Source organism: Oryctolagus cuniculus, chromosome 4 (assembly GCF_964237555.1).
Source record: "Oryctolagus cuniculus chromosome 4, mOryCun1.1, whole genome shotgun sequence".
Taxonomy (NCBI): Eukaryota; Metazoa; Chordata; class Mammalia; order Lagomorpha; family Leporidae; genus Oryctolagus; species Oryctolagus cuniculus.
Window position 1 is genome coordinate 158,395,423 of NC_091435.1, and position 23,505 is coordinate 158,418,927.

Genomic DNA, 23,505 nt, shown 5'->3' on the forward strand with positions numbered 1-23,505 from the left:
GTGGAATGGGATTAAAATATAAGTTTAAAAGCTGTGCATAATCTTTTAATAATATGAATTTAACGTGAGCTTTTTGAAAATACTTCCATGCATGAATTTCAAAAACTTTTGCACTGAAATAAATTTGTCTTCGAATTCCATTTGTTTCATAAACTTTCTGACATGCATTCATGTGTGCTGCGATAGAGAAGATAAAACAAAAGCAGAAATACGGTGATAATTATCAGACCTGAGTGATGAAGACACAGGATTCTATAAATTATTCTCTCTGCTTTTGTACATCTTTGAAAGTTTCCACAATAAAAAGGTTTTCGGAAATCTAAGTTCCATCACTTATAAGTCATTTAATCGAGATAAGTTATTTAACTATTCTGAATCTCAATTTCTTGAATTGTGACTGGGACTTAACATAAAGACAAAATAAAACCATATGTGAGAAAAAATGAGCAGAAGACATAGCATGAAGAGGGATCTTTGCAGGCATTCGAATTCAATATTTACGTGTCAATACTGACACTCAATATTTAAGGACCCATCATTAGGGTCCTCTTGCCCTAAGTGTTCTGAGCAAATGGAAGGCCTGGAAACCTTGTTAAGATACGAAGTCCGAGTCAGGAAATCTTAGAGAGGCCCAAGACCCCACGTTTCTAACACACCTGCAGGTGGGGCTGCGGCCATGGGTCCACGGATCGCAGTTTGTGAAGCAAGCCGTGATTCCTACTTTACCCCTGAAATCAACCTTCCAGTGTTGCTCTCTTGCGATTTTCTTTTTTTTTTTTTTTTGCGTTGCTGTCTTATTCTCCTGCTGTGAATGAGTCCTTAAGCCCCTGAGTTCTGACTCAGTAAGTTCCCCCAGACTTCAATCCTTTTAAGACTGAGGTCCTGGGCACATGCTCCCAGTTTCTCTGGGGGTCTGAATGCTTGTCTCTGACTTCCTCCTTTCATCCCTGAGAAGTCTGTGCTTCCCGCTCCACTGTTGCTCCACTGCCTCTGGTCTCCTTGTTATGCCCTGTGCACCGCTCTTAGATGAAACTGGACACCAACTGCTTACCCAGAGCCAGACTGATTATTCCTCTTGGCAATAGATGGACCCGCCCAGTGGAACAGCTTCCAGTCACTGCATCTGGATCGGCTCCTTCGGTGTTTCTGAAATCCCAGTAGGCAGTTTCACCTGCAGGTCCTTCCCTGAGACGCTGTCTGCACTGACATTTCCTGACAGCCAGTGCTTCCATGCTCTTCTGTGGCAAGAGGGAATACCCCAATGCCAGGAGGAAAGGAAGGTATTTAATCCCACTAAAGACACATATCACTGCTGTGCTTATCAGCAAGCAGTCCACAATGAACATGAAACTTGATATAAGTTATATTTATGCAGAACTATAGATTGACTTAGAAGTATGTTTTTATGATTCGCTGATTATAATCATCCTTGTAGCTTTCACATGAACTGGATGTGTATATTCCGAAATCTTGTTAGGGAAAGAAATCCAATCACTTTGTTCCTTTAGATTTGAAGATTATACTCTGGCAAGGTTTATGGAAAGAGTTATCTGAACTATGTATGTTTTGCCATTTCCCAGGAATAATCATAAAAGCTCTTAGAAATCGTGACAAAAATCAAACATTGGGAATAATACACTCATGTTTAAACATGGCTCTTGATTTGACAATGTAGCCTTACAAGCTGCCAGCCATCAACACTTTCTCAGGGAATAGGTGTACTCCACATCTTTCCAGCAACGTTAAAAGACAGTTCAAAAAAATTATAAATTCACAGATATGAAAGGAATTTTCTCATACTAATTAAAACAGTACCTTCTTAAGGTTCATGAAAACTCCACACTCATAAACACTAAAAAGTTACTTGCTTATAACTTTTTTTTAAAAGATTTTATTTATTTATTTGACAGGCAGAGTTACAGACAGTGAGAGAGAGAGACTGAGAGAAAGGTGTTCTATCCTTTGGTTCACTCCCCAGATGGCCACAATGGCGGGAGCTGCGCTGATCCGAAGCCAGGAACCAGGAACTTCTTCCGGGTCTCCCATGAGGGAGCAGGGGCCCAAGCACCTGTGCCATCTTCCACTGCTTTCCCAGGTGTGGGGAGCAACTGGGAGCAACTCGGACTAGACTAAGTTACTGGAATTAAGACTTATTCTATGCATCTGCTCTCCCACAATATGGCGCTGGGAGAGGAAGAAACAGCTTCTACACAGCTGCCTCCAGTTCAACCAATAAACTGCAGGACCTGCTCCTGATTGGAGGAGAGCAGCGTACTCGGCGTGTGGGTAGCAGAGTTGGGATTGGCGGAAGAGGACTATAAAGGAGGAGACAGACAACATGCACCAGGAAAATCTAAGGGGAACATCTATCTGAAGGAACACCTGTGCAGCCCCCGAGAGAGCCGGCCGGCGGTGTGCCACTCCCCCGCGGAAGTGGGGAAAGTGGCCAGGGGGAACTGCCTTTCCACGGAGGTGGAAGGGTCCGTAGCCAACCCGGGAAGAACCAGCAGCAAACCCGGGGAGGGCCGAGCAGATAAAAGAACAGCGCAGGGTCCTGTGTCGTTCCTCCACGAAGAGGGGGAGCGACACCCAGGCTGTTAGCAGAGAGCTGGATCAGAACAGGCGCAACCGGGAAATGAACCAGCGCCTATATGGGATGTAGGTGCCACAAATGGTGGTTCTATCCACCACTCCATAGTGCCAGCCCTGTTGTTCTACCTTTATTTTCAGTCCAGACCACAAAGGAACATAAAAGGTGGTCTGATCTAGGCTACCATTTATTGGCAACTGCTTCTTGACAAGTAAAATTTACAGAGTTAAATTGTGATCATGGATATTTGCTATGCTCATTTTCTCATTTTTTTTGGTGAAAAATTTCCCAGTTAGACTCAGAGAAAGGGTTGTTGTGATTATATTCATCAAGGTATCTAGGGAGTCTGGCTGCTGTAGGCTCTACTCAAAGCTCCAGGAACTGGTATTTGCTTCAGGCTCAACCTGGCCACAGGTATGGTCCATAGACATTGAGAAAAAAATGAAACTTCTGTTTCATGACTGAAAGAGAGGCTGGTGTTCTTGCTTGTTCTTGAACATGAGAAGGTACAGTCTAGAGATGCTTCAGTCATCTTGCCATCAGACAGGAAGGGCAAATCCGAGAACTCAACAGAGACGGAGATGAGGGAAGGCTGGAGGGAGGAGGGAAGGTACCAGGGATTTCTCCGAGCTACTGGTCTGGAGCAAGCACTACTGCTGACTTTTTAATTACCTGAGTCAATAATAAATTTCATTCTTGCTTAAGGAAGCCAGAGTTAAATTTTCTGCCATATGCAATCAAGAGAAACTACTGCAGTAGTTAAGTACACTGCAGTATGTTAAGTGAAGCTAGGATGGAAACGTTGAGAACATGCAAGGAATATAGTCCTTTTCCACAATGTACAAAGCCTGACAAATGCTCTTTCACCAATGTTTAGAAAAGATGGGGAAATTCAAAGTTACCTTTAAATATTTTGTCCTTTTACAGTTTTATCTCTATGGTTTTTTCAATCACTTATTTAAAATTCAAGGTGAGTTTTTTGGTATCACTTAGGCATACAAACATGTTCATTATAAAAACAAACTGTATGAAAGCTACCCCAATACAGAATATGTAAAAATATTTTCGGTAAAAAAATTAAAACTTGATGGCAAGAATTGTGGCACTGAGAAGAGTTAAGCTTCCACTCAGGTCCCTCAAACCCACATTGGAGTACCTGGTTCAAATCCCAGCTACTCTGGTTCCAATTTGGCTTCCTGTTAATGCATCTGAGAGACCTGCAGGTCTCTCAAGTATTTGAGCCCTTGCCACCCATTTTGGAGACCTGGATGAACTAAAAAATATGCTTTTGTACATTGTGATAAAATATTGCAATGGATAGCTAGTTGATATTTATCAGGATGTTTTATTTAAAAGTTACTTCAAAAGTTTATGGAAAATGTAATTTAAAGAAAAATTTAGATGCAAAAATTTTGAAATCCATGTATAATTTTTCAGTAATTTGCATTTCCATGAACTTTTTGAAGACCTCTTATATTACACTCTTTCAAACTTATTTTAAATATGCAAAATGGAAATTACTAACATTCTACACCAACCCCCCACCACCACCTATCCATCCACCTAGGCACCACGTCCCAAATTCTCAAACAGACACTGGCATAGAGGGGTTATGGAATTCAATCGAAGAACTACATTTTAGGAAAATGTGCACCCTAGCTGTTAGATGTGATCTAATTTGTCTTACAAAATCAGACTAGTCAGCCAGCTCACTAGGCTAATCCTCCACCTGCGGCGCCGGCACACCGGGTTCTAGTCCCGGTCAGGGCAACGGATTCTGTCCTGGTTGCTCCTCTTCCAGTCCAGCTTTCTGCTGTGGCCCGGGGAAGGCAGTGGAGGATGGCCCAAGTGCTTGGGCCCTGCACTCGCATGGGAGACCAGGAGGAGGCACCTGGCTCCTGGCTTTGGATCGGCGCAGCACACCGGCCATAGTGGCCACTTGGGGGGTGAACCAACGGAAAAAGGAAGACCTTTCTCTCTGTCTCTCTCTCTCTTACTGTCTAACTCTGCCTGTCAAAAAAACAAACAAAAAAACAAAACAAAACAAAACAAAAACAAAATCAGACCAGTACTTAGTTAAACAATGTGCCACATTATTTCAGATTCCCTATATCAGAATAGAAAGTAGTTGAAGTGATAAATCTGCACCTGATAGTATTACATTGCTATGGTATTAATGTGAATTTTGAACTAAAATACAAAATCATGCCTAGTTCAAGATAGTATGATACTTTTAGTTGACATTATCTGAGAAGAGAGGTGGGCATCTTGCATAGAGTTTAAGACACTGCGTGCAACTCCTATATCCTATTCAGAGGGCCTGGGTTTGAGTCCTGGCTCTATTCCTGATTCCAGCTTCCTGATAATGTGCACCCTGGGAGGTGGCGGGTGATGACTCAAGTTCTAGGTTCCCTTTACTCATGTGAGACAGCCAGGTTGAGTTCTTGGCCTCCAGTTCCAGTCTTTCCCCGTCAAAGCTGTTGTGGGCTTTTGGGGAATGATCCAGAGGACAGGCGATCAAGTTATGTGTGCCTGCCTCTCTGTCTCCCTATTTCTGCCTTTTGAATCAGACAAAATAAATAATTTATGCAGGTGTTCACAACCTTAGAAGACAGAGAATGCTAATAATCTGGTCATTCCCACTTGCTACTATTTGTCCTTGGAAAGTTAATTCTGCAAGCCTGTATTTCCTCAGTATAATAGAATATTGCTATAATTATATAAGATACACCACGTAAGGAGTAGCTCAGTAACTGACTATGGTAGACTCCTTCCTCATGCTTCCCTCCCACCTGATGGCTCCTTGCTAAATCACCATCTAGGAACTGCTCTCAGCCCAGGACAGCTGCCTCTTCCTAGGGGTATCCTAAATATAATGTTTGACAAGTAAGAGAAGAAAGTCACTTCCACCTTGACTCATTTAACTCAGACCCCGCCCCCTGCGCTGGCTTGGTCTCTAAAAGGCCCACTACAGAGGCGCCAATGGAAGAAACAAGGGTCTCACCACGAATACTTGAAGTTCGGCTTCTCCTGCCCATTGCTGCTTTCTTTACTTTCTCAGGTGTTGATCGCAAGACAATCTCCCAATAAACCCCCTGCAAAAAGTTTCAGTCTTAAGAGTCTACTTCCATGGAAAGTTTTCCCAAGGCGCTGTGATAGTAGGAACCTGATACGTGTTAGCAATGATGGTGATGATAACCATGGATCTGAAGAGGGTGCAAAAACTTGAATTTCACTGCTTTATTTGATATAGTCAATATTAAACGTGCATAGAAAGTGTTTCCTTAAATTACATTATCTAATAGTGTGGGACAAGTCTCATGTTAAAAGTCAAACAGCTGACAATTAAGACTAACTGCTCTCTGCTAACCATACACTTAACTAGTGGATTGTATCCAAATCGACACTTCTGTTTTCAACTATTGTTTAGTTAGCTACTTACATTTGTGGGCTTTTTCCACATTGGGTAAGTGTTGATCAAAAATTTAGAAAAATTTCCTCTAAGAATACATCACACCCTAATAGTCCCTGATTCTGTAATTTTGATGATGGCAATATCGAATGATACTTTATCTGGGAATTAGCCTTTGAAATACCCAAATTGTGCTTGAAAGCAAGAAGTTCATAAATTACTCAAACCGGTGATCGTGGGAAACAAATAATTCTAGTGGCAACATACAAACTGCAACTGAGGAAGCACAAGAATGTCAGGAAAAATTATCTCAATTTCTTTCCTAACAGGATCGTAAGGACAATGATGCAGGGGATGACCTAGCCTTGGCTACTGCAGTAATGACGGAATGATGCCACACAAATTGTAGTGCTGGAAACGATATTGGAAATCACTGGATTAAATCTTCTCTCTTCACTGGTAAATGGGCCGAGGGCCAGTAAACCAAAATGACAAGTGCTGGCCATGCAACCAGGAAAGTGACTGGGCCCACACTCTTGCCACTGCTTGGACTCTGCCCACAGACTCTTTTATCCTAGCCCTTGGGCCACCCCAGGAAATCTTGTTCCTCCTCTTCTTCCTCTACCTCCTCCTCCTCCTGTTTTCCCATCAATGACTTCATGTTCTCTTCCTGTACCCAGTCAGGTCTTCTTTTCTCTAACATCCTTTTATAAAATTTCCTCTGGGATTTTCTCCAAGACACACATTTTCCCTGTGCATATCTGAAATCACTTTTGCAGTCATTAAATAATACATGATATCATTATACACATAGTTGTGTACTTTAAATAAATCCATTTACTTTCTATATGGTTTCTACCAATAGTAATAAAGTTATAGACAAATGTAATACAGTTAAAAATTAACACCATTTACAGATTTTGTAGCATAATCTTTGAACAAAAAGGACACAGGAAATTATTTTGCCTGCTTCACAAAACACTGCTTTAATATAAGTGTGGGTCCCTACTAGTCACAACCAATGTCATAATTAGGTTTGGGAGATTTTTTTTCTAAATGTCTACAAAATTTGATAAGTAACCTTCTAAGTTTTAGATTAAAACACATCTGAAAGCCACTTATGGGGCTATTTAAAGTCACAGAAAAAATGAATTTAGAAAAGGCTGAATATTAATTTTTAAAATAATTATTTTTAGAACAGTCTGATAAAAATGATTTTGACTGGATTTAGGGATGAAAATTTAAAATCACAAATAGGACAATCATAATAAACTGAAATTGGATCGAATACTCTTGAACAATAAGTGCTTCCAGCAGAATTGAAGAATATGGCACATTTTAACTTATAAAAATTGCTTAATATCTATTATTCATCTACCCAAAGATGCCCTCCAAGGCACAGACATAATTTAGTCTGGTGGCAGTTTCAAAGGCAGATGTTTCTTAATGGGTTGGCACTAAGTGCAGTCATTACCTATGCTGTGAATTCTATGGAACACAGGCACTCCCAATTTATTTATGAGTAATTTGAATCACTCATAAACTAGACCCTTTGAGTGTTTCACACGCTTCAATCTTTACTTTGAAATTCAGAAACACATGTACACTGTAGATGATAAGAGCATTGCATAATTCTAAATAATTTGGGTAGGAGGGAGCCCACCCAATATCTTTTTTTTTTTTTTTTTTTGACAGGCAGAGTAAGACAGTGAGGGAAAGAGACAGAGAGACAGAGAGAAAGGTCTTGCTTCTGTTGGTTCACCCCCCAAATGGCCGCCAGGGCTGGCACGCTGCGCTGATCCGAAGCCAGGAGCCAGGTGCTTCCTCCTGGTCTCCCATGCGGGTGCAGGGCCCAAGGACCTGGGCCATCCTCCACTGCCTTCCTGGACCACAACAGAGAGCTGGATTGGAAGAGGAGCAACCGGGACAGAATCCGGCGCCCCAACCAGGAGGACTAAAACTCGGGGTGCCAGCGCTGCAGGCGGACGTTTAGCCTAGTGAGCCGCGGCACCGGTCACACCCAATGTCTTTTAATAAACATTTCATATGTGTGTGTGTGCATGTGTATACATACACATATATATATAATTTGTGATATATATATATATATATATATATGTATCTCCAAACTTCCTACCTTGTTTTCCTTCAGCAGAAATAAAAGGTTCAGAGGTAAAAGTCTGTTTTGTTTAATTCCTGAAATTGACTTCAATTCAATCCAAGATATGTTCCCCTTTGCATATTTAGAAGGAGCCTTACTGTGTGCTGTTTCTGAATCAGCCCTGAGAGTCAGTACTTTTGAAACCAGGTTTTGCATGCTGCTGTACTCCTGTGGCCTGGTAACTGTAAGAGTATTTACATTTTATTAAGGCTGAGTCAAAAAGAAACCAAAATAATCATCACTAGTCAAATAAATAAATCTGTTGCAGAGGGAGTGGGATCAGTAAAAGTTGGTTAAAACCAGTAAGATTTGGTTTTTCCTTTGTTATTCAATTAATTTTGTCAAAGTAATCATCTTGGTAAACTGCTACTTCATAGGTACAATTTTTTTTTCTTTATTTGAAAGGCAGTTAGAGAGAGAGGAGGAGAGACAGAATAAGATAAATCTTCCCTCGACTGGTTCACTCCCCAAATGGCTGCAAGTGCTGGGGCTGGGCCAGACCAAAGCTAGGAGCCTGGGGCTTCTTCTGAGTCTCCCTTGTGGGTACAGGGGTCCAAGGACTTGGGCCATTTTCTGCTGCTTTGCCAGGCACTTTAGCAGGGAGCTGGATAGAACTGCAGCAGCCAGATCTGGAAAAGGAACTCATAAGGGATTCCGGCATCAGAGGCAGAGGCTTAACCTGCTACACCACAACATCGGTCCCTTCAAAGGTACAGTTTTAAAATGCAAATATTTGCATCTACTAATTTTATACCTCCCATATCACAGGCTGTGGATTTACCCTTTGAATAGATAATCTCATTTAATTCCCATAGGATTGCAAGTTGGGTGGTATAGTTTTCTCTTTTCACAAATAAGTAGACTGATATTTAGAAAGGAAAAGACGCTTGCCTGAGGACAGACAAGGGGTAAGTGGCTAAGTTGGGATTGAAGTCCTTGATTGATTCTAAAGCATTTTCACCTTTCTTCCTACCATGTTGTATTCCTTTGTATATAATGTGCAAGGATTACAAGAATTAAAAGTAATATAATTTTGCAAATCTGCATCTCCCTATCTTTCTTCACCAGCCCTCCCTGAAGGCAGGTGGAAGACAGAAAGCAGGAGGCACACACACACACACACACACACCTGACTCTCATGGGATTGTGATATATGACTCCCCTGAACCAAGACACATCACATCATAAGCAGGGGTGCAGGCACTAAGCCCCCTAGTGTAAATTTTACTAAAGGTTCAGTCGAAATCTTGTGCCAGGGTAGCTGTTTGCCCTAGCAGTTAAGACACTGTTTGGGACAGCCGCATCCAATATTGGATTGCTGGTTGGAGTCCCAGCTCTGCCCCCAATTCAGCTTCCTGCAAATACCTATGCTGGGAGGCAGCAGGTGAAGACTTAAGTGGTTGAATTCCTTCCACCTATGTGAGGGAACTGTAGTGAATTTTCAGCTCTTGGTTTTGAATTCTCAGCTCTTGGTTTCATGCCTGGTGCATTCTCAGCTGGTAGGGGCATTTGGGGAGTGAACCAACAGATGAGAGTGCTGTGGGTGTGTGTGTGTGTGCGTGTGTGTGTCCCTCTCTATCTCTGTCTCTCTGCCTCTCAAATAAACAAAATAAACTGGAAAAAAACATGGCTTAGCAAATCTATTCTATAAATCCAAACCATGATTTATAATGTATGAATTTTTTTGACTTTTTTAAAAATTTATTTTGATAGAGTTAGACAGTGAGAGAGAGAGACAGACAGACAGAAAGGTCTTCTTCCTTCCTATGGTTCACCACCTAAATGGCCACTACGGCTGGAGCTACGCCAATCCGAAGCCAGGAGCCAGGTGCTTCTTCCTGGTTTCCCATGCAGGTGCAGGGGCCCAAGCACTTGAGCACTGGCCCCCTGCCCCCAGCCACAGCAGAGAGCTGGACTGGAAGAGGAGCAACTGGGACTAGAACTTTGCGCCCATATGGGATGCCGGCACTGCAGGCTAAGGATTAACCAAGTGAGCCACAGTGCCGGCCGCTATAATGTATGAATTTTATGTGTCAATCTGATTAGACCATGAGGTGTCCAATTATTTGGTCAATTATTTCTGGCATGTCTGTGAGGGTATTTCTGGAATAGATTAACGTGTGAATCAGTAGACTGAGTAAAGCAGGCTGTAATCCCCAGTGTGAGTGAGCATCCGCCAATCCAGGAAGGGTGACAGAACAAACAGTTCTGGAGGAAGGGGCATTCCCTCTCTCAGACTGCCTGAGCCAGGTCTCCAGTCTTCTCTTGGCCTCAGACTTGGACTTCTATCAGCTCTGTTTATCAGGCCTTCGACTCAGCTTGGAGCTTACACCATTGGCTCCATTGGTTCTCTGGCATTTAAGCGATGGGTAGAACTACACTATGGATTCTCTGCCTTTTTAGCTTGATGACTGCCTATCATGGGATTTCTCAGCTTCCATAATTAAAAGAGCCAATGCCTTATATAATAAATAAACACACATGTGCATAAATGCCCTATCGGTTTGGCTTCTCTGGAGAACTCAAATATTCCCCTTGCAATCCTATACCCAATGTACTCTTATATCCTATGGCCTGGAACAGTGTGCATGGTTCACTACCTTTCTCTTCTCTAACACATTTAAAGATTTTAAGAATCTCCCAAGAAGGTATAAAACCCTGGAAAGCAACAACCAGATATGAGACAAAATTCAAGGATTCTCCAAATCCTCAAGCAAGGTAAAAACTAAGAAGAGAAACAAAGCCAATAGAGGTGGGCAAAGCAACCTGATTCTGTCTTGATACTTAATCTTCATGCTGGTCATTCCTGAAGGAGCAAATGACAGTTTCTATTTGAATACCACCGACTGTGCAAAACAATGACTACAGCACACATGCTAGCTGGGCAAATCACAGCCTCTGTTTGTCTTTTGTTGATGGGTTTAGGTGTCTGTGCATTTCTTGGTTCCCACAATCCACTACTGAAATGAATTGTTATGCTCTGATTAACAATTTCCCCATCCCTCTTTACTACCAAATCCAATAACAGACAGGGAAACAGGAATGAAATCTATGCTGCTCATTTGCCTCTACAAGTAGAAGCAAATACCCAGTGGTGAAAACACACTTTGCTCAAAAGTTTACTCATTAAAAGAGAGACTGGATGTATAAAACTCAGATTAATTACCCCCAAATGACTGGTTGGGGCTGAATAAAATATAGGCTCATTAACATTCAACAGTGCTGTGCAGAGAAGGGAAGACTGAAAAGATCAAATTTAAATGAGAATAAGTATATTTTCAGTAGTTTGGGTAAGATTTTGGAGGATGGATTGATTCTTCTATTTCAAATCAAATTTACATGAAAAGGTATTCATGAAGTGCAGACTCAAGTGCCAGATTCTATGGGCTAGAATTCCAGCCCACTAGCTAGTAACTTGGACAAATTACTTAAATTCTCTGACTCTCAGGTTCTTCTGTAAAATAAAGACTAGGACATTACCTATCTTACTAGGTTGCTTTAATGATAAAATGCCTTAAAGTTCGGGGAAATTACTTGCACAGTACCTAAAACAGAAGTATCTGTGACAGCAGCACTGTACTGTCCGGGAGAATCACATGGGACAGAGAATTCGCACACTTTATTATTTAGCAGTCTTTTCATTTCAAGAAGTCATTCATTCACTCATTCATTCAACAAAGGTGTTATTGTTGTTGCTGTTACTTTGAGAGCTGGCAAATAACGCTTTGGATAGAATGAACTACTATAGTGAAAGTATTTTGAGAAGCAGTAAGTGTTATATAAGTGAAACGAAAGGGAGCTATAACAAAGGAGAGCATTTTTAGCAAATAATTACTTTTACTAAGATAACAATAATAAAGATACCGCCTGTTTTTCTAACCAAGAGATAGTTATAAAGTCACTATTGGGTTGTTATCTTCAAAAAAAAAAAAAAAGGCCACTTCTGGAAAAGAGTTATGCTATCTATCTTAACACAAGATAAAATTCTGGTTATCTTCATTCCCCATTTTTCAGTAAATAACTCTTGATTTAAAAAAAAATCAATTGGACTTAAATGCTGCCCTCTCTTTGATAATGCTAATAACAGTGCTGAATGTTGTGTTCCCAGGATAGCTGTCAGGAGCCTTTCAGCACCCTTGAACATTCTGTTCATGTAGGTGACTACAGCTCAAGATAACAGATGAGATATGAGATGGTGAGTGAGCCCTGTGACACAGCATGAAGGAAAAAAGATAATTACTCATCATGATTTATGTCTACATATGGCCAATGCATCATTTCAGCATTAAACCTAAACACAAGTGTACATTTATCATGAATTCAGAGACAATCTTTCCCCTTAGTTGGATATTAAGCTTACATGCTTGATATAAGCCTTCAGCTACAACTGAAAAACTCAAACAGTGCAGCAAACAGCATAAAGCTCCCTGATGAACATGTCCTTGAACAGGCCACTCCATGCACAGCATTCTGTATGATCTGCCCCTATACCTCCTGTACTGGACTAAAATTCATCGAAAGGTCTTGCTTTTATGTCCAAATCAGCACCATAACAAACAATAGAAGACAAAAGCAGCAATGTTTTGAAGTTAAAATGCTGGGAGGTATTTTGAAGCCTCCACAAAGGTACCAGAAATCAAAGATCTTTGTGACATTATTTACATTCTTATACTTATTTATTCACTATAGTTGTATATTCCTTTATCTGCTTTCCATGCCCTTCATATCTTGCCCCAGTCCATGTCCCTGCTGGGAACCTAGGAAGAGATCACAAATATTTACTACTGCTGCTATCAGGAAAACAGAAAATTGTACTGTGCAGAAAGTAATTTCTTCACAACCTAAACAATGTATAAATTGCAATGGGATTTTATCTGCGGCACGATCCAAAGAAAGTCCCTAATACCCTTAAGCATAAGGCAAAGTCACTGTCTGCATTCTATAGCTCTGGTTGTGTTGAGCAATAACTCAGGACCTCAGGACACTGAGGCAATTAACACTGGGAGATGTTATAGTTCCTACAGGGTGAAATTGCAGCTCCCACCTCTTCAGTCCTGCAGGATTCCTAATAGGAGATTATGGCCAATGGCTTCTGGACCCATCTCCTTTCCTCTCCTAATGTGATTATACTTTCTTATCAGTAGTATTGGCAGGCACCCTATTTAAAGTCACATTAAAAGGTTCCTAAGAAAGCAAGCCTTGCTAAGGTGGTTTGTGGTGATAGCATAGAAGAAAGGGGGGAATTGAAGTTGCTGCTTTCATTTATTACTAATTTTAGAGCTTTGATTCCTATATCAAGTAAAATTGTGTCAGTAATAATTGTTTATTTCACAGGGCTGTGAAGAGAAGCACAAGTAACAGAACAAGTAAGCCATGGAATATATTACAAACAGAAGAGATGGTTCTTTCTCTATTTCCCTCCAATCTTTTTCAGAAATATCAATGCTTCATCACCAGGTTCTGGGACATTCTTGCTGCGGAGACGACAAAGAGAGCTGAATGAACGGTCCTTACATAGCAGGGTAAGTCGGGATTATTAAATAAGACACAGAGACCTCCTACTTGAGAGCATGTGCTCTTCTGAAGAAAGATGGGAATGGATGACTGCATTTAGGAAAAAGCATCTTAAGCCCACATGAAAAGAAGCAAGGAACAGAGTAAATATAAGGTCCTTCGTGCCTCTTCATTCCAGCATCTCTTGTTAGGTAAAACCCAAGCTTTCTGTGGCTATTCCCCACTCTGAATCAGAAATGTGCAGTACAGACATAGTCTAGGTTGGAGATCAAAGAACTGAGAGGCCACACAGATAGCAATGCTCTTTATCAAGACTTTAGCAACCATGTCAGTCTTTTTAAAGCATGTTGACGCTGAATCATCTTAAATCCTACAAATTTACATCTTTGCAATCGCATGAGTGATAGAAATGCAATTGTCGAGGATTCTGCATAGAACGTTAGAGTTTTCAAAGACAAGCCATCCCTGGGTACTAATAACATGCGTCTCTGTGTCTGCTTACACTGCTTGTATAGGAAGCTCCTATAACCGTCTGTATTTTGTGGAGATTTAGTGATCCCTTGTAAAGGTCTGTGATTATGAGAGATAGAGAGATATACAGATAATTGGACTGTGATTGATAGTTGCAAGTGACAGACTAATTGAATACACAAGCAGTGCCTGTTACAAAGACACCAAGGCATTGTCCTGCCTGCTTCTGTCACAGTTACACATATTGTAGCCCTCTCTTCTCTGCGGAATGTGTTCCAAGACCCACAGAAGATGGCTGAAATCATGGATGTGCCAATTCCTACATACTATGACTTTTTCTATATTTGTATATCTATGATAACGTTCAGTATAAGATATAGTAAGAGATAAACAATACCAACTAATAATGAAATAAAACAATTATAATGTTTTGTAAAAAAATAATGCTTCTGTGGTATTTCTCTCTCTCTCTCTCTCAAAATACCTTATTATACAGTAAATCTTAGCAACTTCAGCATACAATTTTTTATTATTAAGTCAAAAACTTTATCATTTAAATGAAGCACTTTATGACCTCTCTGTGTCATGTCCAAATTGTAAGCATCACTAGTATTGTCCTTTGGGACCATTAGCAAGTAAAGTAAGAGTTACTTGAGCACAAACATTGTAATACCATGACAGTTGATCTAATAACCAAGACAACTACTAAGTGATTCATGGGTGGGTAATGTATACAGCATGGATACATTGGACAAAGAGATGGTAGACATTCTAATGGCAAAAGATTTCATTACATTATTCAGAATGGCATGCAATTTAAAACATAAATTATTTCTAGAATTTTCCTTACAATATTTTTGGACCATGGTTTACAGGAGTAACTGAAGCAATGAAATGGAAAACCAGAGGTCAACTGTACCCCAAAAAAGTAATTTCTTCAGCAAACAATATACAAATTTCAATAGGATTTTATCTGTACTGCTGTCCAAAGACAGGTTTTTATACTCTAATAATTATGGATGGGTCACTGTCTTCCCTCTGAAATCTGAGTTGTGCCAAGATACAAGAGTAGGACAGATAGTCTGAGCTGATTAGATAAAAATGGTTATCTTGGTTACCATCCTGGTTACCCAGAGCTCACATCTGACTATAATATGGAGCCAATCTACAAAACTGTTTACTAAGTAGTCTATATTTTAAAGCTAACTGACCCATGTGAAAAATAAGACCTCTGGCCTTATTGCCAAAAGCAAGAAGTTATAACTGATTGTGCTAACAGGCTCAATGAACTACTAAAATTTAGCTAAGCTGAAAAACTTGTCAGTCCCCATTCATAATAATTTAAAAGCATCACAAGTTTACTTCATATAGCACACTTACAGTAACTCTAATACTTGCAGATTTCTTTTATCCTTCCTCTGGTTTAAATAAGGATAAGGAATCATACTTACATATTTTTAGTATTTTGATTTCTTAAAATATAATCAGGCATGTTTTATCCATTTATTTCATAAATTTACACACACACACATATATACATGAAAATATTTAGTATTTCATAACTTTAAGCAATACATACAGAAAATATACTCAAAGATATTTTGTCTATTTGTATCATAATTTTAAGCACACACACACATTCATACTGACCCACACACCCGCATACTCACTATATCACAATAGGACTAAAATAACACAGGTAGTGTTTTCTAATAACATCCTTTCTAGACACGTACTTTCCTTTTAAGTTATATCTGATAACTTCCTTACCTTGATTTCTCTGTCTTCAGTTTCTGATCCACATCAAGAACCAGAAAACTGTCTCCAATTTTTGATTCTATACATCTTTTCAGCTCAACATATCCAACAGAGACATTTTATTATCAAGTTAAAATAAGATTTCTCCACTTCTTTTCTTGGGCACCTGTAACTTGATGGACAGGGTATTTAATAGAAATAAGCCTGATATGAGGAACCAGTGGCTTTCAAAACCTCATAAGAGCACACACTATGAAAATTAGGAGAAGAAAGGAAAACCTAGTAGGCCTTAGTAACAGCATGTCTCAAATAAATAAAAATTCCTTTAAAAATCACTATTTATGATCAGAAATGTAGAAGGATTCTCTATTTTCATCTTTAAGTTCCACATCAATGTCAAAGCACAGAGTGGCTGTGAATCCAAGCCCGGCTGATCAGATACTCCAAAGGCTTTCAAAGGAACCATAGGGGTATGCGAATTTATGTTCAGTATTTCAGAGAATTTAATGAAAATGTTAATTTTTCCCCAAGATTGGTATGTGCAGCTCGCTAAAACCACCATGGGTTATAATATATTAATCCAAAGTAGTTATGCAAATTCCCACATGGTCTTTAGAAATATTGACTGCAATTTTATGCGTTTGCACATATTACATAAGGAAGAGAGTCATACAGTATTACTTTGTTACCGTTTTTGTTTCCTGGGCGTTATTTTTCAAATTATCATGTCCATTCAGGAATAAATAATTCAAGGTTCCTCACTGACAAAATGCTTGGAAAATGATGAATCCCTGAGGGTCTGGTCATTTAACCTTCTTTTAAATTCCTTCAATTATATAAATTTAAAATACGTTCCAAGTCTCTTGATTTGCTCTCAAGTCACACCAATTATGAAAGGTCTGCAAGGAGTTCATGTGATATGCATATTATGAAAAAATTATGCACAGATTAAAAAAAAAAAACCATTGGCACCAAAATAAACCTACTTTAATTCAGTCTTTCCATGCCATGTTTGAAGTACTCTTATGCCGCCCCCTTCAAACTCAGAATACGTTTCTACTTCTTTTTCTTTCCCTTAGGTTAATAGTACAGAATTCAATATGATCCCAACTATAACTATCGATCAATTAAAACACACTCACATCCTTAAATTTCCAAGGAAAACATGTAGCAGCATATGAATTAACGTGTCACCAATTTTACAGCATTTCTATTGTATTCTCACTCAGCTTCTCCCTTTTATCCTGTCTGCACAATCTACCCAATTCAAACCACAGCACAGCCTCCTTGTATTTCACTTCTTTCCCCCAATCAGTTCCTTGATGAAAACCTGTTTTCATTTCAGTCCTTCCCAACCACTCCATTGCAAGCTATAAATGTTCTCCCCATAGGCATCAAAAACACCTTCTGTGGCTGTGACCATGGTAATCAGTTCTCTCAGGAATTGGTAATCTTTTTATTCTCAAAAGTAGTTCCACAATATGTATTTGCATGTCCCAAATTTCTCCTTCAGAAATTGCTATTTCTTAATTTCTTTGATACCACTTTTCTGACCCAGCCAATACAGTGATCTTATGAATATCCACACAGCAGTAACTGACAAAGCAGGACTCCGCAATTGTGAGAAATCCAAACATAGTGAGAATGACACCACCCAAAATACCTTGCCCCACTGGAACATTTCAGACATTGCTATGAAAAAAATCGACCTCCAAAGTTAAAATACATTGATATGCAAAGAAAGATGTTCTTTTGCAGCAATCAGGAAAAGGACAAAAAGAGTAATTCCAGAAGATGGAAGTAGCCACAGATAACTGAATCCACACCCAAACAGATGCTATTTTATGAAAATGTCTTCAAATCGTCTTCAAAATGATAAAGCAAGATCCTGAGATGTGAGTGAAATGCCTAGACACAAAATGAAGCTGCAAATATATGCAGATCCTAAACCATAAAGGCCTAGTGGAGGTTATGAGAGCAATCAATGACTGAGAGGGTGGGAGAGGAGCATCTAGCAAACATTTGGAACTTGTAACCTTCCAAGGTTACAATATGCTCAGGGATGAGGTAGCAGAAGTCTTACACTCTACAAACCCAGAATTTTGATTCATTAAGAATTAAGGATAACTAGTAAGTGTCCTATAAAAATGTACACTGAGGAGCAGAGCTTACAAGCAAGAAATACAGGCTAGATAATGTAGCACTGGTTGTTACGTACCTAACTGGGTAACTCTGGTCATTTTAACAGTGAGTAGTAAGTGTTTAGGGCTGGGAGTAGGGGGTTTGGATAAGCTAGCCTGGCAGACCTAAAAGTGACCAACCAGGAAGAAATGAAAGCTTACCCAGAGTTTGCATCAGCTTTTGTGCCAAGGCTACCATACGCATATGACCCTCAGATCCAGAAAGTATCTTATTGGCAAACCAACCCTCACAATACCAAAGCACGTCCTTTAGAAAGAGCTCTGGGTCCTCCTACACATACCTATTTCTTCTCACATTCTAAAGGTTCTATCTTTTTCACTGGTTTTATGTTCAGGTCAGGTATCACATACCTCAAAAAACTCCTTTTCTGAGTTTGCATGCCTTCACTTCCTGTCCTAACGCCTTTTCTTCAGAGTTAAACCTGTCAACAACTCACCTAAGCCTTGCTTCATTTTAACACCAACACAGTCTGTAGCCTGACTTCAACCAACAGCATGCAACCAGCTCTAAATCATGGAGTTTACCTCAATTTCTCTCCCATTTACCACAGTTATTCAACATCTTAAAGTTATTAAACCCTACGTTATTCATCCTCCGAATATGACTCTCTGATTCAAGCTGTTCCCATCAGGGAAGTACTATCCCCATTCCCTTACTTTATACTTACAGAAACAGCCTTCGCTGATTCCCTGTCTCTGGTTTCTGACCTTTTCCACTCCATTATTCACACATGGCTGCCAAAATAATTTCTCTATACCTTTTCCATTTCATTCCTTTAATCAAATATTACAGAGGTGCTTTCTGGTTAAACCTGGCAAATTGAATACATGTGTTTATCACCATTACTTCCTGAAACCCTATTAAAACGACAGTAAAGACATTTCAAAAAATATACCTAGCAAGCACAATGAAAACAGGAGGGGAAGTGGAGCAGAAGATTAATCTTCACCAGTTCAGGGAAACCAGGAAACAGAGGCCAGAGAGGCATCTGCCTAGGCAGACATAGAATGTGGGACTCTAAGGGCGGTGGAGGGGAGATGCCAGTCAGACTCTCAACAGTTCTCATTCGAAGAACCACCAGGAAGAATGGAAAGTGGGGCTGGGTAATTGGCTTTAAAACCAGAGGGTTCACTTGAAAACTAAATGACAGTAAGACACCACTAGGTCACTTACCCTGTTCCAATTAAGCCCCGTGATGAAATGAGTAGACAGCGCCAGTCAAAACAGGCCAGAGATCCACCAAAGGAAACCCACCATTAAAAAATCTAACATTAGTAGTTTTAAATGTCTTACAGTCCATTAGAGCAACAACAGAATTTTCATTGTTGTCTACTCAACACTTATGTATAAAGATGAGGAAGCTTGGACCTATCCATGGAAATACCTCACTCAAGTTCACTATCTAATTGCTAAAATGACTAATATTTAAACTTGAACCACAAGTGGGTTTTGGACACAGTGATTAAGATGCTGCTAAGGCCACCCACATCCCATATCAGAGTGTCTGAGTCCCAACTCCTTTGCTTCAGATTTAGTTTTTGCTACTGTGCATCCTGGGAGAGAGGGTGGCTCAAGTACTTGAGATTCTGTTACCCAAGAAGGGGACCCAGATTGAGTTCTGGGCTCCTGATTTTGGCCTGGTCAGCCCTGGATGTTGTAGGCATTCAGAGAATGACCAGTGGAAGTTCTCTGTCCTCTCCTCTCCTCTCCTCTCCTCTCCTCTCCTCTCCTCTCCTCTCCTCTCCTCTCCTCTCCTCTCCTCTTTCTCTCTCTCTCTCTCTCTCTCTCTCTCTCTCTCTCTATCACACACACACACACACACACACACACAAATGAATATAAATACATAGGCACAGGCCTCTTCCCATCCCAATCCTGAGTTCCTTGATGGCCATGAACTATGAACTTCAGGATGGAAATATGAGAAATGATGTTCAAATGGAAATGCGATTGTGGTATTAAAAAGGAGAGTAGAAGGTAAGAATGAAGTAATGTTTTTCCTGGAGGAGCTACAGGAGATATTTTTAAATGACTGGTTTCAAGTATTTACATGGATCTAGAGTCTAGAATAGCAATTCATCAGCTGCTTTAGTCAGAAAAGCTATCAGTTCTCTTTGATGAGATTTAATATGTGGGAAGAAATTGTATGCTTTATTTCAACTCCTTAGTTGAAATAACACCCAGTACTGATACTTTCCAACCCATGACACAAACTCCACAGAACACCCACCACCTAGCAGGCCCTCCGAGCTTACAGGTGCGGTGGTTTTTCTACTGTAAAGTAACTTTGATTTATGAACTGTTCTCTTGTGATCTGCGTAGTGTGAATCTGTTTGCTGGGAAGCAATTACAGCTTCAGGAATTCATGAAATCGAATGCCTTACTCTAATCACCTGAGTGACAGACTCCAGTCCCAAACAGTAACTTCCAGGATGGTCTGAAACAGTCCAGAAACTCATACTCCATCCTCTACCTCTCCACACCCATCGCTTCAGCTCTGGACTTTTGGAGCAGTTCCAGTGTCCTTTCTAACTACTGCCCAGGAAATCCCTACCTGCTAGACCCATTCATCTCTGTTCCAAAGTTGCTTACTCACCTGTGTTTCTTTGCAAAATTATTTGGGAATAATTCTAAGGCTAAGTTCAGATTCCTTTTACTGAAGTAGCAATGTCAGCTTATTCTGTTCATTTGCTTGTGGGACCTCCCTGTGGAGTTGGACGCCAGGGGTCTAACTCCCAACTCTGTAACTTAGCTCCTTAAAAGGTCACTTTACCTTTCTGAATCTTAAGTTTCCTGGGCTATAAAACAAGAATAGCCCCATATACTCAATGGAGGGTACGTAAAAGTTAATGAGGTAATGGATCTGAAAACCTCAGAAAAGAACATCACTAATAAATATTTGCTCCCACAGCTAGAGTACTGTGGAGTACCTAAAAATGGAGTGATAAAAACTGCAAAGAAATTGGAATTTGAAGACTAGATTACAAATAAGGCACTATTTACTGGGTAAAGTGTTCACGATAAGTAATCCAATGTCTCTGAATTACATTTGCATCATCTGAACAACTCATTCATTTGACAAATATTTATTCCTTTCTCTCTCTCTCATAAGCCTTTTATGAGTCACACTGTTCTAGAATTTTGGGAAACATTAATAAACAAAACAGGCAAGGATCACTGTTCTGACGGGATGGAAATGACTGTAAAATTACCCTCCAGTAGCACTATTGTGGAGATTAAGAGCAGGAGGCATGGGGCTGGCATTGTGGTTCACTAGGCTAATCCTCCACCTGCGGCGCTGGCACCCAAGGTTCTAGTCCCGGTTGGGGCGCCAGTTCTGTCCCAGTTGTCCAGCTCTCTGCTGTGGCCCAGGAATGCAGTGGAGGATGGCCCAAGTGCTGCACCCACATGGGAGACCAGGAAGAAGCACCTGGATCCTGCCTTTGGATCGGCGCAGCTCCGGCCATTGCAGCCATTTGGGCAATGAACCAATGGAAGGAAGACCTTTCTCTCTCTCTCTCTCTCTCTCTCTCTCTATAACTCTACCTGTCAAATAAATAAAAAGAGTAAGAGGCACTTTATGAATAGAAATACGTTCTCTCATGCTAGGTACTATTGCCTGCCTTGCAGGACCATAAGTTGGGGCACATAGTACCTAAGATTCCATCAACCCCATTTTAGAGAAAAGGAAGCCAAGACTTAGCTGTGACATCCTCAATCACATGGCTGCAGATTCCCTGCTAAAATTCGAGTTTCCTACCCAGCGCCATGGTCCTCTTCCCCCCGCATCACAGGTACCTTTGCTGTGAGCATCTTTTAGTCTTCATTATAGTTCTTTGAGGTAGGTTTTTACATTCATTCCTGTCCTGTGAAGACAGTGATCCTTGCTTGTTTTGTTTATTAATGTTTCCCAGGATTCTTTAATACTATCTGGTTCATAGAAAGTTCACAATAAATATTTGTCAAGTGAGTTAATTTTTCAGATGATACAAATGGACTTCAGGGAATTTCAGTTACAAATCTTAAATATTTCACCCAGTAGACAATGCCTTATCTGGAATCTAATCCTCAAATTCCAATTTCCATGTAATTTTTCATAGCTCCATTTTTATGTACTTAATAGTGTAAATTGGGGTACTAGGTGTGGGATGCTGGGCAAGTGAAGATAATAAGAGTGAGATTATAGGGACTTGAATGTCATAATAAAACTAACAAGAAATCAACCTGCTCTAGGACTTGAACCAATATTTGTATATCAACATTCAAAGTAGCATCATCTGCAATAGCTAAAAAGTACAAACAACTGAAATATCCAATGGCAGAATGTAGTATATACATGCAACAAGATTTTACCCAGCTGTGACAGTGTAAAAAAATCCTGATCCATGTATGCAAAACATGGATGAACCTTGAGGACATTATGCTATGTGAAAAAAGCCAGGCACACAAGGACAAGCATTGTATGATTTAATCTATATGAGGTACCTAGAGTAGTCAAACTCACAAGACAGAAAATAGAATGGTGGCTGACATGAGCCATCAGAAGGGAGGATAGGGAATTGCTTAATGGGTACAGAATGTCAGTTTGGGAAAATAAATAGTCCTGGAGATGGACAGTGTTGATGGTTGTACAACGGTGTGAATGTACTTAATGCCTCCAAACCATACACTTGAAAATGGCTAAAATGGCAAGTTTTATTTTATGTACCTTTACCACAATAAAAAAAGAAAAATAATCTGTCTTTTTAATCAGACAATTTTAAACAATGTTCCTTAATACTCCATCACTCGAAATCTTTTCTTTAAGTTCTGAAACATACTGCAATTATTTTTGGGATATAACTAGATAGTAAAGTAGGTAGGTAGATATGTAAATATATTGTGTAGACATAGATATACAAGCATAGAATTTTATATTTAATTATACAGTTAAATATGCAAGTGTATATACTTTGAATTAGCATGTTTTGCTATTTATCTTTTTATGATTTATTTTATTCATTTGAGAGGCAGAGAGAGAGAGAGAGAGAGAGAGAGGAAGAGAAAGAGAGAGATCCATCTTTCATCCACTGGTTCTCTCCCTAAATAGCCACAATGGCCCCAGGGTTGGGTCAGGCTGAAGCCAGGACCAGGAGCTTCTTCGGGGTCTCCCACATGGGTGCAGTTGCCCGAGCACTTGGGCCATCCTCCACTACTTTCCCAGGCACATTAGCAGGGAGCTGGATGGAAAGTGGAACAGCCAGGACTCGAACCAGCACTCATAAGGGATGCTGGTGTGGCAGGCAGCAGTTTAACCTGTTAGGCCACAATGCTGGGCCCAGTTGTTATTTATCTTTTAACAGATTTTATATACTATGTGGAAGTTAATTTGGAGAAATCTCAGTAATGTGCGTATTG